A 23,305-nucleotide genomic window follows, 5' to 3' on the forward strand; every position below is an offset into this window, starting at 1 on the left:
AGGGTGCTAGACCGGGTGGCAAAGCATCCCGGCAGGGTAATCCGGGTGGGTCCGGATTGGCCCAGACGTCCCTGGTATGCGGACTTGTTCAGGCTCTCAGTCGACGATCCTCTGCGTCTGTCAGTGGAGCAGGGCCTGTTACATCAGGGTCCCGTGGTGATGGAGGATCCCTCCCCCTTTGGTCTTACGGCCTGGCTATTGAGCGGCAGCGTCTGAGGAAGAAGGGCTTCTCAGACAAGGTCATCGCCACTATGCTAAGAGCGAGGAAGCGCTCTACTTCTACTGCTTACGCCAGGTTTTGGCGTATGTTTGCAGCGTGGTGTGAAGCAGGCTCACTTTCTCCCTTCACTGCTCCAATTTCTTCAGTGTTGGCGTTCCTGCAAGAAGGTCTGGAGAAAGGCCTGTCGCTCAGTTCCCTTAAAGTCCAGGTAGCGGCTCTGGCTTGCTTCAGGGGCCGCCTGAAGGGTGCTTCCCTGGCTTCGCAGCCAGATGTGGTGCGCTTTCTCAAGGGAGTTAATCACCTGCGCCCTCCTCTGCACTCAGTGGTGCCTGCGTGGAATCTCAACCTGGTGCTAAGAGCGTTGCAGAAGCCGCCTTTTGAACCCTTGTCAAGGGCATCTCTGAAAGACCTGACATGGAAAGCAGTCTTTTTGGTGGCTATCACTTCAACCAGAAGAGTTTCCGAGCTCCAGGCGCTCTCATGTCGAGAGCCTTTTCTGCAGTTCACTGAGGCAGGAGTGACTATTCGCACAGTGCCTTCCTTTCTGCCCAAGATTGTTTCTCGCTTCCATGTGAATCAGCAGCTCTGTCTCCCTTCCTTTCGTAGGGAGGACTACCCAGAGGAGTACTCTGCTCTTAAATATCTGGATGTGAGGCGAGTCATCATCAGATACTTGGAAGTGACCAATGATTTCCGGAAATCGGATCATCTGTTTGTCCTGTTTGCAGGTCCTCGTAAGGGTCTGCAGGCTGCTAAGCCTACAGTGGCAAGATGGGTCAAGGAAGCCATTGCAGCGGCTTATGTGGCCGCAAGGAAGGTGCCGCCTATCCAGCTGAAGGCTCACTCCACGAGAGCTCAGGCGGCCTCGATGGCAAAGGCCGGATCCGTCTCCTTGGAAGAGATATGCAAGGCGGCAACTTGGGCTTCGGCTCATACATTCTCCAAGCATTACCGTTTGACGGTGGCTGCACGGGCGGAGGCCCGGTTTGGAGCTTCAGTGTTGAGGTCAGGGATTTCAATGTCCCGCCCTGGGTGAGTACTGCTTCGGTACATCCCACCAGTCTATGGATTGATCAGCTTGATGATATGGAAGGTAAAATTATGTATAATCATACCTGATAATTTTCTTTCCATTAATCATAGCTGATCAATCCATAGCCCCTCCCAGATATCTGTACTGTTTTTATTCTGGTTGCATTTCAGGTTCAAGTTTAGTCTTCAGTTACTTCAGAAAGACTTCGTGTTCAAGTTTTTTCACTTGGATTCTTCAAGAGTTAAGACGAGTTTGTGTTACAGTGAGCTGCTGCATTCCTCTCCCCTCCGTTTTACGGGGCTGGATTGAGACTTAAAATTCTGCCGGCACTCCCTCCCGCTTCGTGCGGCTGTAGGGCAGCTTTGTACCCCTCCCGCTTCGGCGGCGTTAGGGTCAGTCAGCTCCTCCCGCGGTTGCGGTTGCAGGATAAGCCAGATCCCCCCGCATCGGCGGGTGTGGTGTCCCTCCCCCGCTCCGCGGGGATGAGCTGGACGGATTCCCCTCCCCCACTTGTGTGGGGATGAGCTGGGTTAATTCCCCTCCCCCGTTTCGGCGGTGGTGAGCTGGGCAGAGTGTCCCTTCGTGGGTGTAATTCTCTAAGTGCTGAGTCCTGCGGATGGAGCTTTGATATCGACATACTGAGGAGTTTCCGGCAGCACATGACCACATATAGGGAGGCAAAAGTTTGCTCTCTATCTCCACCTGCTGGTAGATGGACACAACCCACCAGTCTATGGATTGATCAGCTATGATTAATGGAAAGAAAATTATCAGGTATGATTATACATAATTTTACCTTCAATATAACTGAAGTAGGAAATTGAAGATCTGAAATGACTTTCAAAAGCATCACTCCAGTTTTTTCTATATTAAGACAAGCTGTTTGCTAACATCCTTTTTCAGTGCTTAAAGATATATGATTTACAGTGACATATTTGATTCTTTTGGTACAAAAACATAGTAACATAGTAGATGACGTCAGAAAAAGACCTGCACGGTCCATCCAGTCTGCCCAACAAGCTAACTCATATGTGCTACTTTTTGTGTATACCCTACTTTGATTTGTACCTGTGCTCTTCAGGGCACAGACCGTATAAGTCTGCCCAGCACTATCCCTGCCTCCCACCACCGGCTCTGGCACAGACCGTATAAGTCTGCCCAGCACTATCCCCGCCTCCCAACCACCAGCCCCGCCTCCCACCCCCGGCTCTGGCACAGACCGTATAAGTCTGCCCAGCACTATCCCCGCCTCCCAACCACCAGCCCCGCCTCCCAACCACCGGCTCTGGCACAGACCGTATAAGTCTGCCCAGCACTATCCCTGCCTCCCAACCACCAGCCCCGCCTCCCACCACCAGCTCTGCCACCCATTCTAGGCTAAGCTCCTGAGGATCCCTTCCTTCTGCACAGGATTCCTTTATGCTTACCCACGCATGTTTGAATTCTGTTACCGTTTTCATTTCCACCACCCCCCGCGGGAAAGATTGTGTATCGTGCATAAATCATATTACTTCACATCCAATCCAGACAGGAGATGGCAAATTGGTCTAATATACAAGATCCCTGAGGGACCTCAATATTCGATGCAATCCAAGAAGAATTATCTGCATTAATGCTGTCTTCTTGATAATTTGTTTAAAAAGGTGTAGTCCATTCTAAAACTGTTCTACTGATCCCAATCTCAAGTAATCTATGGAACAGGATGGTGTGGTCCAAAGTATCAAAGCAGACTATACTTGTTACGTTAGATATACTACACTCATCCATGTAAAGAAAGCAGAAAGATATTGAATAGCTGTATTCCCTAGAGTACTTATGGTTGGAAGAAAAGTGTTAAATTAATTTATAAAGCCTAAATAAATCATTACTCCAATGATTGCTATTAAAAGTAAAGTAACGGGTCAACCTGGGAGTGTTTGGTGCGGTTGTGGGGGATATCTGGGTTCAGTTCTTGAATCCAGTTTCTGGAACTTCTATGCTACAGAGGTGTTCCTATCTCCAAGGGAAACGATTTCCTGGAACTGAGTCAATGGAGGAATCTAAGAGGTTTAGACAGAAGCCTAACTCAGGAAACCAGCAAAGACGACACAGTCACTAGTGACACTGTAATGGGTGTACAAAGACTTTTGGCATTATTTCCACTTGCTATAGGTTATTCCTTTGAGATGGCAACGAATTTCACACACAGAACGTCGTGTTCCCGATCATCCTTGTTGCTGCTTGCAGACATTTTGAGAAAACAGCTGTTTATAGACTCATGATGAAGGCCTGGTAGGCTGAAACATGGTACTTGTTGAGTCATGCTTTTCCATTACTTCTACTACTACTACTTATCATTTCTATAGCGCTACTAGACGTACGCAGCGCTGTACACTTGAACATGAAGAGACAGTCCCTGCTTGACAGAGCTTACAATCTAATTAGGACAGACAAAGAAGAGATAAGGGAATATTAATGTGAGGATGATAAAATAAGGGTTCTGAACAAGTGAATAAGGGTTAGGAGTTAAAAGCAGCCTGAAAAAGGTGGGCATTTAGCTCAGTGGCGTAGCCAGACAGCCAATTTTGGGTGGGCCTGAGCACAAAGTGGGTGGGCACAAAATTTTCTCTCTTCCCTCCCCCATTGTCCAGCATTTTCCCTTTCTCTTCCCTACCATCCACTGTCTATCTTCTCTCCCTGGATCCATCTTCCCTCTTTCTCCCCTCCCTCGCTTGTGCATCTCTCCTTTCCTCTCCTCCACCTTCATGTCCAACTTTTCTCCCTCTCCCTGCCTTGAGCCCCTGGTTTGACATCTCTCTCTGCCCCCCACCACCACCATCATCATCTCTCCATCCTTCCTTTCCCTCATGCCATGTTCAACATTTCCCCTCTCACCTCTCCCTTCCACTTCCATGTCCAAAATGTTTTTTTCTCTCCCTCTCCCCATCCCACCCATATCCAACAATTCTCATTCTCTTTCCCCTTGCAGCATCTCTCCGTCCCTCCCCAGCTCTACCCTGTCTCACTCCCTCACCCCAACAGTGCTCCTGTCTCTCCCCGACCCCCCACCCACACACCACCACACACACACACGTTTTTCCCTCCCTTTCCCCAGCGACAGTCTGGCACCTGGCTGCAGGCCTTCTTTCCCCTCCCCTTCGCAGCGCCGCAGTCTATCCCTACAGCTGAGCAAAGCTGCACCGCACCGGGTCCGTCTCCATCCTGCCGCTACTTCCGCCCTCCGGCTCCGTTGTGATCTTTGTTTGCTTATCTGCAGCGGTTCCGGATCTGTGCGCTCCCAGGCCTGTCTGTATGCTGCCTGCGACTGCTTCCTCTGCGCTGGCCCCGCCTACTCTTCTGAAGAGGCGGGGCCCAGCGCAGAGGAAGCAGTCGCAGGCAGCATACACAGACAGCCCTGGGAGCGCACAGATCCGGAACCGCTGCAGATAAGCAAACAAAGATCACGGAGCCAGAGGGCAGAAGTAGCGGCAGGAGGGAGACGAACCCAGTGCGCTGCAGCTTTGCTCAGCTGTAGCGATAGACAGCGGCGCTGCCCGAAGGGGAGGGAGGGGAAAGAAGGCCTGCGTGCGGCGGGGGATCAATTCTTTTGTCGTCGCTCTGCATCGTCGCTGGGTGGGCCTGAGCCCAAAGTGGGTGGGCCCAGGCCCACCCGTGGCTACGCCCCTGATTTAGCTTAGATTTGAAGACGGCCAGAGATGGAGCTTGATGTACCGGCTCAGGAAGTCTATTCCAGGCATATGGTGCAGCAAGATAAAAGGAACGGAGTCTGGAGTTCGCGGTAGAGGAGAAGGGTGCAGATAAGAGAGATTTACCCAGTGAACGGAGTTCCCGAGGAGGAATGTAGGGAGAGATGAGAGTGGAGAAGTATTGAGGAGCTGCAGAGTGAATGCACATATAAGAGGAGTTTGAACTGTATGCGGAAATGGTTAGGAAGCCAGTGAAGTGACTTGAGGAGAGGGCTAATATGAGCATAACGACACTGGTGGAATATTAGTTGTGTAGCAGAATTTTGAACAGATTGAAGAGGAGAGAGATGGCTAAGTGGGAGACCTGTGAGAAGCAAGTTGCAATAGTTTAAGCGAGAGGTGATAAGAGTGTGGATGAGGGTTCTGGTAGTGTGCTCAGAAAGGAAAGGGTGAATTTTGGTGATATTATAGAGAAAGAAAGGACATGTTTTAGCAGTCTGCTGAATGTGTGCAGAGAAGGAGAGGGAGGAGTCGAAGATGACCCCAAGATTACGAGCTGATGAGACAGGAAGGATGAGAGTGTTATCCACAGAAATAAAGAATGGGGGAAGAGGAGAGTTTTGGTTTAGGGGGAAAGATAAGTCTTTGTACACCATTACACAGTGTCACTAATGACTTTGTCATCTTCACTGTTTTCCTGAGTTACGATTGAGTTGGTTGTGGATTCATTCTGTTCTGTCTGAGGTTTAAACAAAGAATCTTCTATTACACCAATATACGAGCTTGAGAGGATAAACGTTAATACTACATTGATAATAGTCCTCTCCAGAAGAATCCGCAGCCAAGCGGAGAACACGAACTCCCCACAAGAAAACACAAGTGTAAGTGAGAGTGGGATGTTTGACCACAGAAATTCAAATCCTGGAGACAAGAATCTTAAAAAGCTTGTTTATTGATGAAAAGACTCTACACAACTGTTGTGTTTCAGCCGTCAGGCCTGCATCAGGAGTCTTGCTCAATAACGTGTCGTTTATTGAGTCTCAGACACCAGGAAGAACAGCTGATATGTGCAGTAGGTAGCACGTGATATGATGATCTGTTGTACGGGTCTTTAGAATGACCTTTGTTGATAAGCTTGCTAGTAGACAAATCGAGTGTCGTAAAAAGCAAGCTTATCAACAAAGGTCTTTCTAAAGACCCGTACAACAGATCATCATGTCACGTGCTACCTACTGCACATATCAGCTGTTCTTCCTGGCGTCTGAGACTCAATAAACGACGTGTTATTGAGCAAGACTCCTGATGCAGGCCTGACGGCCGAAACACAACAGTTGTGTCAAGTCTTTTCATCAATAAACAAGCTTTTTAAGATTCTTGTCTCCAGGATTTGAATTTCCGTGGTCAAACATCCCACTCTCACTTACACTAATAGTCCTCTCCAACAATCAGTGGTCTTTACTTTAATGTACTCTTAAACCCAAAAAGGAAAATACGGAGGAAAAAGCCTCAAAAAAAGACTCCTTTCTCTGTAGCATTTCTTTCTCTTTCAAGGAGCTGTCCTTATCATCACAGGCCAAAAAACCTCCAACCTCCTTTAAGTTTCAAATTTTTATGTGAATGCTTTCTGCTGAAGTGAATTTATAGAATAATAATAATAATAATTTGCATGCTGCTCAGTACCATCCACATGCCACAGCCGACTATGCCAAAGTTTCGAACCTTCTCCAGGGTCCTTGGCGGGTCACTTTCACTAATCTGGTGTCCGGTGCTTACCTCCTTGTTGGACAGACTGGCTGGACTGTGCAGCATTTTATGTGCCATCAATTACTAAGAGGCTTATTTTCAAAGCACTTAGATTTGCAAAGTTCCATAGTTACCATAGAACTTTGTAATTCTAAGTGCTTTGAAAATACACCTCTATGTAACTTTGAAGGTCTAAGTGCTTTGAAAATATATCTCCACATCTCATCCTGTGGCATAGTTTGCATCTTATTTATTCACACTTTTCTGCCACAGCATCCAATAATGTTCCCTGCAGTGTATAGGCAAAAAAATGCAAAAACAGCCATTAAGAACAAAATCGCCATTCCAAAAAACACACCATTCTCCCCTCTCCCCCCCCCCCCCCCCCCCCCCATCTTAGGCTCTGCTAAGCCTAGCCATAAGCGCAACAAAATAATTTCTTTTTTCAATTCCTAAATCTGGCTAAAGCGGCCAGGAGTGCATTTCCAGAAAAAGTTGTGTCCTGGTGTCTTTGCTGGTTGAACTTCCTTTATGTTTAGGATATAAAACAGATGATTACACTGAGGAGAGAGCCCAATCTATAGTCCTGAATGCTAGAATGTAGATATTCCAGTGCACACTGAACCTTAGTTTTAAAAGCTACCATCAAAGCCTCATTGAATATGATACTGAATTAGCAACCAAAAATGTTATTTTAATACTGAAGATACATGGAGTGGAGGAGTGGCCTAGTGGTTAGGGTGGTGGACTTTGGTCCTGAAGAACTGAGTTCAATTCCCACTTCAGGCACACGCAGCTCCTTGTGACTCTGGGTATGTTACTTAACCCTCCATTGCTCCAGGTACAACAAATAAGTACCTGTATACAATTGCATGCATTTGAGCCTGCCATGAGTGGGAAAGCGTGGGGTACAAATGTAACAAAAATCAAATAGATACTATTGGAGATTCTACATGGAATGTTGCTACTATTAGAGATTCTACATGGAATGTTGCTTTTCCACTAGCAACATTCCATGTAGAAGGCTGCACAGGCTTCTGTTTCTGTGAGTCTGAGGTCCTGCACGTATGATCTGCAAGGGCCGATTTCTACATGGAATGTTGCTAGTGGAGGAGTAGCCTAGTGGTTAGGGTGGTGGACTTTGGTCCTGATGAACTGAGTTCAATTCCCACTTCAGGCACAGGCAGCTCCTTGTGACTCTGGGCAAGTCACTTAACCCTCCATTGCCCCATGTAAGCTGCATTGAGCCTGCAATGAGTGGGAAAGCACGGGGTACAAATGTAACAAAAATAAAATAGGCAAATTTAGATAACCCAGCTCCAGGCAACTGAAATCATGTAATAGCTCTCTGCATAAGTCCTGAAAATAAATCAGTACAGTACACAGCAGCAGCAGTGTGATTGTTTCCAGATCGGTCTGAGCTAGGTAAAGATGCAACTAGTAAATGTTCCTAAGAGTAAAATAACGAAGCTTGAGCTATCTTGGAAAGGTGGTTCTTCAACCCACCTTTGAATCCACCCGTACCCCTAAATCAGGGGTTCTCAACCCAGTCCTCAGAACACACCTAGCCAATCAGGTTTTCAGGATACCCACAATCAGTATGCAGGAGGTTGATTTGCATGCTCTTCCCTAGGTGGAATTTTTTAAATTTTCCCCAATGCATATGCATGAGATCTATTTGCATACAATGGAAGCAGTATATGCAAATTGATCTCATGCATGCTCATTGTGGAAGTCTTGAAAACCTGACTAAGTTGTATACCTTGAGGACTATGGTTGCCTACCCCTGGTTTAGATAACATCTTTCTTCCTCTAGCTAACTGTATCCTTTCATTGAGGACTTGTTACCATTGAAACCATGAGACATGGATTGAATGTGTTGATGCTGTTGGAACCAGGTTTCATAATTTTTAGTCTCTCCACCAGATGGCGCTGTACACATAGCCAAACACTTACTGAAAACCAGTCTGTACCTCAATTCAGATTCTGCCAGGAATCTTCAGTTGTTAGTGAATTCGATTCCATTCCTCACAACACTGAGCAAACCTAGATTCACTTTTAAGCCACTTCCACAAAAAAAAAAAGAAAAAAAACCCCTTTTCTTTCACCTGCATGGATTCTGGCCTCTAAGGTGCTACATCTGACTTCATCCTAACTTCTTATAACTTCCTAACTGCATATCCTATATAATAAAACTCACCCTCAACGTTCTGAGGACACTGACGTCACTGTCAGGTCCTCCGGGCACTTCCTTCCGGTTCGAACCCTTCGTGGTGGTGAAGCCACCGAAAACACTGTGTTGGCACCCCGCCCTCGCGTCAAACGTGATGACGTCGAGGGCGGAGCAATGTCAGCAGAATGAAGGTGGCGTGCCGAGGTCCGCAACAATGGCAGACGAACGCCAACGGGGTGAGTAGGGAGGGGGGGAGGTCCGGAAGGAAACCATGCGGGGGGGAGGTCCGGAAGGAAACCATGCTAGCGCCCATTTCATTGCCGCAAGAAACGGGCATGTTTTACTAGTATATATATATATATATTCAAAAACCAATTAGTTATGCCAGGTTGTTATAAGCCAGTTCTGGCAATATGTTAAATTAATGTTAGTTACAATAAATGATACTTCAGATAAGATGGAGGTAGCACAGAAGCATCAGGTGTCAAAAGCACTGAGCCAATTTTCATTTAAATATACTAAGAAAACAGAGAATCAAAAACAACCTGGTATTCAGATTCACTACAGACATTAAAAAGATCTTGTCAAAAATTATAATTTATAGTTTATTGAAATTTACTATACTGCTGTACTGATCAGCAGCGCAGTATGCAGGCTAAGCATGAAGAAAGGAATGCCAATTTATAAAAGGACAGCAAAATCGCTCATGCCAGGACAGAATAAAGAGAAAGAAGTCAGTAAGAATAAAGAGTAAAAAAAAAAAACCCAGAAAACTTAGCAGGATTTTTGTGGATAAAGTAAAACAAATTAGGTTGTCTTTATCTTGTTATTATATCAGATGTAGATCCATTAGTATCACTGAGTAGAGATCAGTTGGTCTAAATCATTTATTCCAGTTAAGGAAGAAACGGTATATTCAAAGCTAAAATTAGTTTCTCATAAATCAAGTGTATTGGACTGTTGTCCCTCTTATTTGCTACTAGGAAAAAAGGCCCGTTTCTGACACAAATGAAACGGGCGCTAGCAAGGTTTTCCTCGGAGTGTGTGTGAGAGTGAGTGTGTGATACAGAGAGAGTGAATGTGTGAGTGTGTGTGACAGAGAGAGTGAGACTGTGTGCGAGAGTGTGTGTGTGTGAGAATGAGAGTGTGTGCCAGGGGCCCCCTCCATCCCTCCCTCCCAGTGCCAGGGTCCGTCCGCCCCCCCTCCAAGTTCCAGGGTCCACCCAGTTCTAGGGTCATTTCCCCCCCCTCTCTCCCTCCCTCCCTCCATCCCAGTTTCTGGGTCCGCCTGGCCCCCCTCCAAGTTCCAGGGTCCAGCCTCCCTCCAAGTTCCAGGGTCCGCCCACCCACCCGGTTCCAGGGTCGTTGCCCCCCCCCCTCTGTCCCTTCCTCCCAGTTCCAGGGTAGTTGCCCCCTCCCCTCTAGCCACCCACCTGCAACATTGTGAAGCTGACTCCGTGGCTTCATTGAAGTGAAGGGTTCATAAATTTCGTCAGGTTCGTCGCTCTGTAACCATCTCTCTCGGCTCCACCCTCGCGCCTCTGATAGGTCCGCCGCCCTCGACGTCAAAACATGCCTTTGGATTCATTAGTGCAGACGCTTTATGTGGAAACTAGAACTTTTACATTCACTGTTGGTGGCACGCAGTTGTGGAATGCCCTTGCAGGTCATTTACGCTTATGCAGCAATGTGATTCGGTTTAAGAAACTTCTTAAAACACAGCTGTTTGTCTGTCTTGATTTACTTCAGTTTGAATTGTGGTTTTAGTTGCTGAGCTGTGATTATTTGTATGTTAAGTTTTGTTTCTTCTATTAGATTGTAAGCTCCTTCGAGCAGGGACTGTCCTTCTTTGTTAAACTGTACAGCGCTGCGTAACCCTAGTAGCGCTCTAGAAATGTTAAGTAGTAGTTATGTATGCTATTCTGGAAACCACCTAGTTAATTAGGTGGTATATACGGCTTTAAAATAAATAAATAAAGCTACCCAAAACAGTGCACAAATTAAAATATATAGATAACAAATGATCATACCTTCAAATAAAGTAATATGAAAATAAATACAATTAGAAATCCTGCCAATTATATTCATCATTCAAACCTGCCAATTTTAAGAGCAATATTGCCTTAGTATATTCACACAAAAACATGATTTATTTTAACAACAGTAGGAAGAAATAGCGATTTGACTTTTATAGTGTACTGCTTTCACAATGTTCCATTGGGCTGCATTATTAGCGTAGGCATTGCCATAACAACCTGGCAACAGGGGGCTATTGGTTTTAGATGATGCCATTAAAAAACTTGTGCTCTGCACTTATTTTTAGTAAAACTTGCCATATTTTTAAATTACCACTTTAAAACTATTTATGAAATTGCAGTTCTACTTTAAAGCCCTTTTACAAATTTTAATTATAAAAATAATAGTGCAGTTAAATTTAATATAATAAAACTGAGCACTTCAATAGATGTTAGTCTTATGCTTGGAAAATAGCAATGTACATCTGGGTTTTTTGTGCATTCTGCAAAACATGTTGTTTTCTCCTACAATGAAGCCTATACCATGAGCCTCTATCAATGATGGGCAAGCTTTAATAGTTCTTTACTGCATGCATTCTTGGATCTTTTTAATCCAGGTTCCTATCCAAGACGAACAAGACTTGCTTAGAATGCAGGAATTGGCAGAATATCGGAGGCACAAATAAATCGCCATAGTGTAAATACTGGTGTCTTCCAGTGATTTAGACGTAATGGTGTAAAGACTTCCTTATACCTGTTAGCGGAAAACTTTTTTATAGTTTAATCAGTGTAACAGAGTATGTGGAATAGACCCAGTTCCCCTTAAGTACACTACCTCACAGGGCCACTTAAGAGAGTTCTGTCTTTAGACTACTTAGCCAGGATAGCCAGGATGAAGTAAAAAGCCAGAGCAGGAACAAGAGAGAGAGACTGAGAGAAGGTGCAGAGCAGGAAGAAACTGCACTTCAGGGTAGACCTCCGCAAGTTATGGAAATGGAACCAGAAGAGTGGGCAAGGTAGAACATTTCTCAGTTGAACATTGTGAATTGTTAACCTCATGGCTTGACAGAAGCCAAGTCCTTCCATGCCTGTTGAATGTTGAACTTTGTTGATACTCCTGTGAACAAAGCCTCTTGTCTTCTTTAACTTCTTTGTAACACCTATTTAACCTGGTATGGCGATGCCATAACAGGTCTTTGTAAGCCACATTGAGCCTGCAAATAGGTGGGAAAATGTGAGATACAAGTGCAATAAATAAATATATGGTGACAACTTGTAGCCAGGCAGGAACCACTTCCTTTATATTGGAATGGAGTTACAAGAGGATTATGCTTATTCCTAAGTTACCAGGCCTGTAATAGGAACAAGTATGGGTATATCGTTGATGCACAACTCAATAAAAGAATTTTGTTCTGCTTTACACTGTGACTTGGCTGTGTCTGTGAAGAATACATGCTTTATGTTCACTCATGCTATCACAATCAGATATTCAGTTTAAAAAATACATTTTTGTAAAATCAGTTCTTAGTGGAAGCTTGCCTAGATCATTAAAACTTCCCTTGATTTCACAATTGATCCTCTCTGCTCAGAAAGCTCCTTTATGAAACGTGCTATGGCCCTGTGTACTGTATGTCATTACTTTTTATGACTTTACCCTTCTTAATACCCCCCCTACAAAAAGATGATAGCCCAGACCAATTAACAAATCGAGAGGTTCTTTTAGGGGCCCTTTTACTAAGCCGCGTAGGCGCCTACTTGCGCCCAACGCACGTCAATTTGGAGTTGCTGCCCAGCTACCGCGAAGCCTGGGCGGTAATTTCATTTTTTATGCGCATCCGGAAAATAAATTTTATTTTCCTGCGTGTGGCGGAAACTGGGCAGTAATCATCTTTCTATACGCGTAGACGATTACCGCACAGTTACCACATGAGACCTTACCGCTAAGTCAATGGCTGGCGGTAAGGTCTCAGACACAAAATGGATGTGCGCCAATTTTTATTTTTCCGCATGTCCATGTTCATCTCTCCTCTCACCTTTCTTTCAGCCTCTCTTTTCCCAATCCTACACATCTTATCTCCATCTCTTCTAGCTACTCTTCCCTCTCCGTCTTGTGTTCCCTAAGCCTACTCGTCTTCCTCTCTCCTAGATGATGTCTCCTCCCAGCCCCCTTCTCCTATGCTCTCTCCCCTTCACAGCCTGTTTCTACTCGTCTCTCACACAGCTCCACTCACAATCCCTGTCCCTATCACCCAGTCTCTCTTCCCTTTAGAGCAGCTTTATGCCACTTCCAGTCTTTTACAGCAGCATTCTCTCTCCCAGCCAGTGACCCCATTCAATTCCCTTTCCACCCCTTCTCAGCCCCCTCTATTGCTCTCCCACACCTTCACCCCCAGTCCCAGCCTCAGGTCCCAATACCCAGACCCTCTTCCCCTTACAGCTCCTTTCTGCCTCTTCTAGCCCTTCACTGCAGAATTCTGTCCCCTGCCAGTAACCCCTTTCCAGTTCTTTTCCCCAGCCCCCTGTATTCCTCTCTCCACAGTTCCACCCAGCCTCTCTTCCCATTACAGCTACTTTCTGCCTCTTCTAGCCCTTCACTGCAGAATTCTCTCCCCTTCCAGTAACCCCTTTCCAGTTCTTTTCCCCAGCCCCCTGTATTCCTCTCTCCACAGTTCCACCCAGCCTCTCTTCCCATTACAGCTACTTTCTGCCTCTTCTAGCCCTTCACTGCAGAATTCTGTCCCCTGCCAGTAACCCCTTTCCAGTTCTTTTCCCCAGCCCCCTGTATTCCTTTCTCCACAGTTCCACTCAGTCTCTCTTCCCATTACAGCTACTTTCTGCCACCTCCTACTCTTCGCAGCACCAATCTCTCTCCCAACCCCTTTCAGTCCTCTTCACCCCTTCCTAGCCCCCTCTATTCCTCTCTATAACTCCACTTTGAGTTCCTGTCCTCATCACCCGGCTTCTCTTCTCCTCACTACTGCTTTCTATCACCTCCAGTTCTTAACAGCAGAATTCTCTCCCAGGCAACAATCCCTTTCATCCCTTCACAGCCCCTCTTCTCTGTTTTGCTTAACTGCTAAATGCATTACTTTGGCAGCACATGTAAAACTGCCATGCCAATAAAGTTATGGACTCAGTCTTCTTTCCTTTTTCAATGTCTATAATTCCTTATAATTCCTCCTGTTCTTCCCCTCTCCATGGCAACTGTAGACAGGAAGTGCCTCTATCCTAGGCTACAGCAGTTCCTGCCTCCTCCTGTAGCCCATCCATGGAGGTTAGATTGAGGACAGGAGATGGTATGAGCCTGTCTAGCCCACTATATGGGCCGAAGCCAGTAGGCAGAGATTGCCACCATTTCCGCTCACCCAAAACAATAGCAAATGCAATTGAAAACAATAGCAAAAGATTATAGAAATAATGTGTGGTCCATGCGCCTATGCGTGGTCCATTTGTAAAAAGTCAAAAGCTGTTCCAGTTGGATAGGCAGTGCCTTACAAGGTGGAGGACAAAAGATTTTTTTTTTTACTTTTTTTTCATTTAATTTGAAAGCTTCCCACATGTAGATATAAATATCACGAAATAAAAATTGAATATCACTAAAATAGCTTAAAAAATTGATGTAGCTGGTAGAAACAGCCAGCACTTATAAACTCTGTATTTTGTGCTCATTTTTCTTCACTTTTCTATACAATACAGATGGCCAAATTTCAGTGAGGATATCCTGTTTCCTGATGGGTTAATCTTAACCGTTGTTGTAATCTGCCTTGGGAAGCCTAGTGTTATAAAGATGGAATATATTGAAATTCAATTGGAAGTAAAATTAAACTCTCATTTCATTGGAGCACATGGAATCACATCTTCATTTCATCTGTTTTGTAGAAGTTTACATTTTAGATACATAAATCGATTATTCTGTTTTGAGCATGTTTCAGGGACAAGTAGTTTTAGAATATGTTGTTTCTTGCAGTTCTCTTTTATTTTAATATAACTAAATGGTCTATAAGCCCCTAATGCAGTCCATTGGTTTTATTATATTTTGTTCTTGTGATGACTTATACTGCTAAAACCGAAAACTCTTCTCTCTTTTATCTGGTCGATAATAAAAGGAGCTCATTGTAAACAATATCCATCCTAGAAGGTTGCTTTGTGGCTGTACATGAGGAATTGTGATATTTATTTATTTGTTACATTTATACCCCATATTTTCCCACCTATTTGCAGGCTCAATGTGGCTTACAAAGTGCTGTAAAGGCGTTGCCATTTCAGTTGATAACAAATACAAGATTGTGTTGTGGTCAAATGAGATAGAGGTGAATCAGGTGTTATGGGGTCGAGGGGAAAGAGGATAAATTGTCCAGTACGATCATTGATTATGTTGTGTTGCTGGGTTTGGGGATTTATGTTGGATCGTTGGGATAAGCTTTTTTGAAGAGGTGGGTTTTTAATGACTTCCTGAAATTTAGGTGGTCATGTATTGTTTTCACTGCATATGGGAGTCCATTCCATAGTTGTGCGCTTATGTAGGAGAAGCTGGATGCATAAGTTGTTTTGTATTTTAGCCTTTTGCAGTTTAGTATATGTTTTTGTTCCCAGTCATATATCCAAAGGTTATATAATCCTTTCAAGAGAGCCAGTTAATCATTTAACTTATTAGTGGAACATAACAACAGAAGCATGGTATGGTCACAATTTCGATATGGTAATACTAGAGCCCAGCTAGGAACAGGTTATTTTAAGTTAGTCTTCACAGGACCAAACTTGCTTTCCTTGTGCCATCACCATCCAGCTGGATAGGCAGTGTCTTAAAAGGTGGAGGATAAAGGATTTTTTTTTTACATTTATATCCCAAGCAAACTCGGGTTCAATGTGGCTTACATTTGAAAATACAGTGAGACAGAATAATAGAATTCAGTGATATCATGGGAGCAAGTAGTTGGATATGTCTGAAACATTTAACAAAGTTGAGGTTAGCATATATACCCAACTAGGCATTTAAAAGTCTGTCCTTTAATGGGGCAGCATGTTCAGAAATCATAGTGTAAGTATAGACAGTTATTCAAACATTATCACATGCACACACACCAGAACAGACATTCATACACACATTGCAAAAGTAAACAACAACTTCTACAGAGTACATCCAAAACTTTAATTTTTATTTTCTCATTTCTATCTTCCAAAATTCTAGACAGCAGATGTACAGATCAGTAGGACCCAAAGCAGTCCAAAACAAGTAAAGACAGAAACAACACAGTTTATACCTAATTGTTCAACCACCCTTAGGATTCACCTTTGGGTTTAAAACGAAAACCACGTGCATGTAAGGACTGGATGAATGAATTAAAACTAATTTTATAGCAAATGCCTTTAATATGTAATACTTGGTAGCAATAACGAAACAGTGATGGAATATTCACATAGCAACCTGAGCCAACAGTTTAATTTTCCACTTAACACAATTAATTTTGTATGAACTTGGCGACTAATAATGTGCTGAACTGGACAATGCTGTCACATTTAGACTGACTCTGGACAGAACTTGTGCATGAAGGAAGCCCTTCCCTCATTCAATACCCCTCTGTGACATAGTAGTGATAAAAAAGGCAAGTGTATTTTTATAATATACCACTGCATTCCACAAAACAAAAGGAACAAATTCCCACATACCATCTTTTTCTTTTGATGTAGGCACAGAAAAAAAAAAAAGATGTTAAATGCTCCCAGGTTTCAACCTAATTAATGGTTTTTTTTAAATTGTACTTATAAATAGTAAGTCTTATTGTTAAGCACCTGATTCTCATAACATGATGTCTGTTTTCATGGCCCTTTACTAGGTGAAAACTTTTCTGCATGAATATAGGGAGTCCCTATAATCAGCTCCGCCAAATGACATAATGATTTACAATTTAGAACTATCACAGCTTTAACCAATGAAACCAATAGTAACATAGTAACATAGTAGATGACGGCAGAAAAAGACCTGCACGGTCCATCCAGTCTGCCCAACAAGACAACTCATGTATGCTACTTTTGTGTATACCCTACTTTGATTTGTACTTGTACTCTTCAGGGCACAGACCGTATAAGTCTGCCCAGCACTATCCCCACCTCCCACCACCGGCTCTGGCACAGACCGTATAAGTCTGCCCAGCGCTATCCCTGCCTCCCAACCTCCAGTCCCGCCTCCCACCACTGGCTCTGGCACAGACCGTATAAGTCTGCCCCGCACTATCCCCGCCTCCCAACCTCCAGCCCCGCCTCCCACTACCTGCTCTGCTATTCTGTACATCTGTATGCTGCACAAGTTGACATGTTTGAAAATATAAGTGAAATCAAATAAAAATGCTACCAACAATAAAGAACGGCAATGTAGATACAGCAGCTCATAGGTTTGCTTACTTTGTTTTGAGTGAGTAGGGATGACGGCTGCGTGGAGGAAAGGGAAAGGGAGGCTAACCTAATGGGCTTCAGCTTTTTGATGTAATGCCATCTCCTGTTCTCAATCAAACCTCCTTGAGCCCATCAGTCAGATACAGCCAGCCAACAGGCTACAGCAGCTCCCTCTTCCTCTTGCAGCCCATTGGTCAGACAGAGCTAGTCGACTGGCTGCAGGGGGAGGTGGGAGCAGTAGCTAGCCTAGGATACAGAAGCACTTCCTTACTGTATTCCTCTGCTGCTCTGCAGCACGGAGTTTTGTGATTCAAATTTTATAAAGTACAGCATAGAATATTGAGAGTGCCCAGGCACCCACAGAGCTGGTGCCTATTCTATATGATAGTGCTTAACTGCAAGGGAGTGTTTTCAAATTATGCACATAGGAGGGAAATCTATAAATGGCACTCCCAATTTGACGCTGAAAAAACATCGGTGCTAAGCTTGAGTCTATAAAGGACATGCACCCTTTAATGAATCTTGCTTAGCACCAATTTCCGCAACTAACTGTAGGCACCACACTTAAGTCTGCTGAAACTTGGTGTAAATGGCAGCACCCAAGTTAAGCGTACTGAGGTGATATTCTATAACTACATGTGCAATTTTACAGAATGTCCCAATACACCCATGGCCACACACCCTTTTGAGTTGCGCACTACTAGAATTAGGCACCATACCTTATAGAATAGCATACAGCCAGATACACGGTCAAATTTTAATGAGTGCCAATTAACTTAAATAGTTGTTAGCACCCAATTATTGATCATCAAAGGCTCATTAATTTGCATGTGCAAATCTGGGCACCATATATAATATCCAGGGGATAGTTTATAGAATACTATAAATTACATGTGTCACTTGGTGTACCTAGGCATGCCAACTTATGCCTGCCATTGACAAGGCGTGAGAGGGTGCACCTAAACATGAGCATGCCAAAACCAACTTAAACTAGTATTCTATAATGGAATCTTGGTGCCAAGATGCCACTACTACTACTACTACTATTTAGCATTTCTATAGCGCTACAAGGCATACGCAGCGCTGCACAAACATAGAAGAAAGACAGTCCCTGCTCAAAGAGCTTACAATCTAATAGACAAAAAATAAATAAAGTAAGCAAATCAAATCAATTAATGTGAACAGGAAGGAAGAGAGGAGGGTAGGTGGAGGCGAGTGGTTACAAGTGGTTACGAGTCAAAAGCAATGTTAAAGAGGTGGGCTTTCAGTCTAGATTTAAAGGTGGCCAAGGATGGGGCAAGACGTAGGGGCTCAGGAAGTTTATTCCAGGCGTAGGGTGCAGCGAGACAGAAGGCGCAAAGTCTGGAGTTGGCAGTAGTGGAGAAGGGAACAGATAAGGATTTATCCATGGAGCGGAGTGCACGGGAAGGGGTGTAGGGAAGGACGAGTGTGGAGAGATACTGGGGAGCAGCAGAGTGAATACATTTATAGGTTAGTAGAAGAAGTTTGAACAGGATGCGAAAACGGATAGGGGGCCAGTGAAGGGTCTTGAGGAGAGGGGTAGTATGAGTAAAGCGACCCTGGCGGAAGATGAGACGGGCAGCAGAGTTTTGAACCGACTGGAGAAAATGATGCTAAGTGCATGGGATTGGGTAGCTAGACTGAGACACAATTAATAGAATTGCTCTGAAAAAAATTAGAAATGCATATTTTCCAAAGCTTCCACTCAGTAACCAGGCACAACTAATCTTCAAGAGGACCAGGTACAAATAGCACGAATAAATAAATTTTCCAACCAGTCCAGATTCAGTTACGCTATTATATTCAAAACCCCATTCTTCTCAGTTCTTTAATACAATGCAGTAACTTTCAATATATCGCTATAACTTTCCCATAAACCTCAGTGATGTGCGATCATCAGAAATTTTTAGCCACTGACGATCCTCACACATATCCACCTCTTCATCGGTTTAGTTAAATAATTTTACAATGTTATAATTTCTTTCAAATAGTTAAAGCCCATAATTTAAAGTGAACTTATCTTTTCTTTCTGTTATTAATCAGACCCAGGGGTTAGGCTGCCCGACATGCACGTTTCGCTCCGAAATGAGCTGTCTCAAGGACATCCCCTACAATATATAAAGTATTTTATTAATATCTACACCCCATACATCGGCAATCAACCCATGTCTAGAGCGTATACATATTTAGTTTAAACAAACCAAAGAAACTTACCCCATGATCTTAGTAGCGCCAGCTCAGCAAAAGTAATTCAGAAGCCAAGATGGCGCCAGCGTTTTTTCAAATCAATTAAATACCAGCTGATCTCTGACGTATCAATCTTGAGAACCCCGCCTCCCCTGGCATTCCACCGGCAGCTTTCCTCCCTACATTGCTACCGGTGGTAAGTTGGAAAAAACTAACTAAATGAGTGTAGCCCATTCAATTTCTGCATTTAGACCCATCGGAGTTACCGTCTGTAACATAAAGATGTTAAATTGTTCTCTAAAGTTTAAGAGTTTCTTTATAGACTCTCCCTCCTCCCGAGCATCTAAACACTCAATAATCCGCCATCTAATATCTTCGGTTCTATGCTGTTTTTGCAGCCAATGGTTCACCAAAGGAGCCTGCATATTCTGAGTTTGAATTCTCGATTTGTGCTCGTTCAAACGAATCTTAATAGGGCGAGCACTCCTGCCAATATATATCAAATCGCAGGGACATAGAATTGCATAAACCACATTACAACTATCACAGTTAGTCATAGATGTACTTCTTATTATTTTCCCTTTCTGAGGTATTTGCCAACTCTCTCCTACAATGGTCAAAGCACACCATTGGCAGTGACCACATCTAGTATGACCCCCCTGGACAACATTTCTAGCTCTATAGTCCAAGAATTTGTTCTTACTTAAACGTTCTCCCAATGTTTTGCCCTTAGTAAAAGACATCAGGGGAGGCTCTACAAAACAGGTATAAAGTTGAAGCACATGCCAGTGATCTTTAATCACTTGGGATATCCGTTTACTGATATCTGTATAAGGTAGAATACAGGTCAATCGGTCTTCTTCTACCTGCTCAGTTTCTTTCAATAGAAGTTGTCTCTGAGCAAACCTAGCTCTAATGTATGCTTTCTTTATAGCTGATCTAGGATATCCTCTCCTCAGGAATCTATTTTTTAGGTCAGCAGCTTGTTTTTTAAACTCAACCAATGTAGAGCAAACTCTCCTGGCTCGTAAAAATTGACTTACTGGGAGGTTATATTTTAAATGAAAAGGGTGAAAACTGCCAAAATGAAGAAGTGTATTTCTACTCATTGGTTTACGATATAAAGATGTATGCAATCTATTCCCTGCCCTATATATAGACAGATCCAAAAATTCTATAGAGGTACTTTGGACAGTCAAAGTAAAAGTAATGTTAACATCAATTGTATTCAGCCAGCTCACAAACTCCAGCAAAGCTGGCTTAGAGCCTGTCCATAGAAAAAATATATCATCCAGAAAGCGTCTCCATAATCTAACATACTGAAAATAAGGAGACAGATAAATAGATCTTGATTCCATTTGGGCGATGTACAGAGTAGCTACAGAAGGAGCTAAAGTAGCTCCCATCGCTACCCCTTTAGTCTGGAGATAAAACTGCTTATCAAACCAAAAGTAGGGGATGTCCTTGAGACAGCTCATTTCGGAGCGAAACGTGCATGTCGGGCAGCCTAACCCCTGGGTCTGATTAATAACAGAAAGAAAAGATAAGTTCACTTTAAATTATGGGCTTTAACTATTTGAAAGAAATTATAACATTGTAAAATTATTTAACTAAACCGATGAAGAGGTGGATATGTGTGAGGATCGTCAGTGGCTAAAAATTTCTGATGATCGCACATCACTGAGGTTTATGGGAAAGTTATAGCGATATATTGAAAGTTACTGCATTGTATTAAAGAACTGAGAAGAATGGGGTTTTGAATATTTTCCAAAGCTGACATATTCCATTAATAAATTTTTACTGAAATACTTTTTCTACCTTTGTTGCCTGAGCATTTTATTTCCTACTCACCTGGTCCCAGCATCTCTTTTCTGTTTTCCTCTGTTTTTTTCCTAACTCTTTGCAGGGTCTGCTGACTATTTGTCATTTATCCTGTCACAGTGGCGTAACCACATGTGGGCCTGGGTGGGCCAGGACCCACCCACTTAGGGCTCAGGCCCACCCAACAGTAGCACACATTTAGCGGTAGCTGGTAGGGATCCCAAGCTCCATCAGATGAGGTACCCAAGACTCTAGGATGGGGAGGAGGTTGAGGGGGAAGGGTTTAAGGTTTTCATTTTATTGTTGAATGGTGAGAGGTTATAAGAGTCAAGACCTCATTGCCATAAAATATTCTGTTAAGAAACTTGTGTTCCATCATGTGGGTCCTAGATATGTTGAAAGGGAGGATGGGGAAATCAAAATGTTTGTGAAAATTATACTGTTCTCTTTATTGCTGTTACATTTAGTTGTGTTTCTTAATAACGATTTTTACATTCTTTTATTCTTTTCTGCCTCTCTATCCACTCAAAATTCACCCTCCTTTACACCCTCCAATCCTCAGTTTACCTCTTTTACTTTGAATCTCTCTATCAGCTTTCTATCTCCTTCTCTCATTTTGTTTCCTGCCCATTTCCCGTTTCACTCCTTTTTTGTTCTTTTATTTCCTTCTGTCAATCACCCATTCCCCAATACCTCTTTCCTCTCTTCTCCCCTTTTCAGTTCAGTATTTCCACCTCTGTCCTCTCCTCTTACCTTCCAGTCCAGCATCTCCACCTCTCTCCCCTCTTCCAGTCCAGCATCTCCATCTATCTCTCCACTTCTGAACACTGCAGCACCTCAATCTCTCTCTCCTCTCCTCTTTCCATTCAGCATCTCTACTTTGCTCCTCTCCTCCCCTTCTAGCCCAGCATTTATCCTAATCCTCTCATCTTCCCTCTAATTAGTCCAGCATCTCAATCTCTGTCTCCACAGTGACTCCTTTATCCAGCCAGGAAGGCCATGACACCAATAAGGAAAGCACTAAGAGAAACGTTAAGGACCACATGGAGGCTTTCAGCACCTGCACTCTGTGGACTTCTAATCTTGCCCCCTGATTCACAATTCCTGTTGTCGTAGTTGTGGGTAGAGAATGATATGGGGGCGGGGACCCACAGTAACCTACTACTACTACTACTTAGCATTTCTATAGCGCTGCCAGGGTTACGCAGCGCTGTACAAGTTTAGACAAGGGGAAGGACAGTCCCTGCTCAAGAGAGCTTACAATCTAAAGGAGATGGGGACAGAGCTTTCGGGGACAGATCACACAGGGACGGGACAGGAACAGAGCCAACGGGGGCGGGGAAAGAGACAGAGCCCATGAGGACGGGGACAAACTATCTCCCTGTGTCATTTTCTACTTTGAAGCCTGTTAATGAACTGAACTGTTATTTATGTTTGAGTGATGCAAACAACATTTTGATTTTTTTGGAAAAACAAGCAAACATGCTGGCCACAACTTGCAAACTTTCCATGGGGGATCCTGTACATCCTGCTACCAGCACATCTTCTAAGAAGACATCTTCTATTGCAGGAAGGACTGTAGAAGACAGGAGAGCGAGACTGAATCCAGAGATTGTTGATGACTTCTTATTCATCCACAGATTAAAAAGTCAAAACAATGCTTCATAGGGCATATTTCTCCCCTCTAGGGTATACAGAATGGGTTGTATTTTGTACACCTGGATATTTTAACAGGGTGGATAGCTATTGTCGGGGTTGGAAGGGTAGAGGGTGGTGGTGAGGAAAGTTATTATAGTTGTTCAATGTTATTATTGTTTTCTATTTGTAATTTACACAATAGTTGCACAGTATATTATTCCTTTTTATACTTTAATAAAAATGTAAATATAAAATCATAATTGTTCGAGGCTTCTGCAGATGAGGACAGAGCCCATGGGGACGGAGCAGGTCAGGGCGGGGACGGGGACAGAACTTGCAGGGATGGACATAGGGTCTGTGGGGACGGGGCGGGGATGG

Source organism: Microcaecilia unicolor, chromosome 1 (assembly GCF_901765095.1).
Source record: "Microcaecilia unicolor chromosome 1, aMicUni1.1, whole genome shotgun sequence".
Taxonomy (NCBI): domain Eukaryota; kingdom Metazoa; phylum Chordata; class Amphibia; order Gymnophiona; family Siphonopidae; genus Microcaecilia; species Microcaecilia unicolor.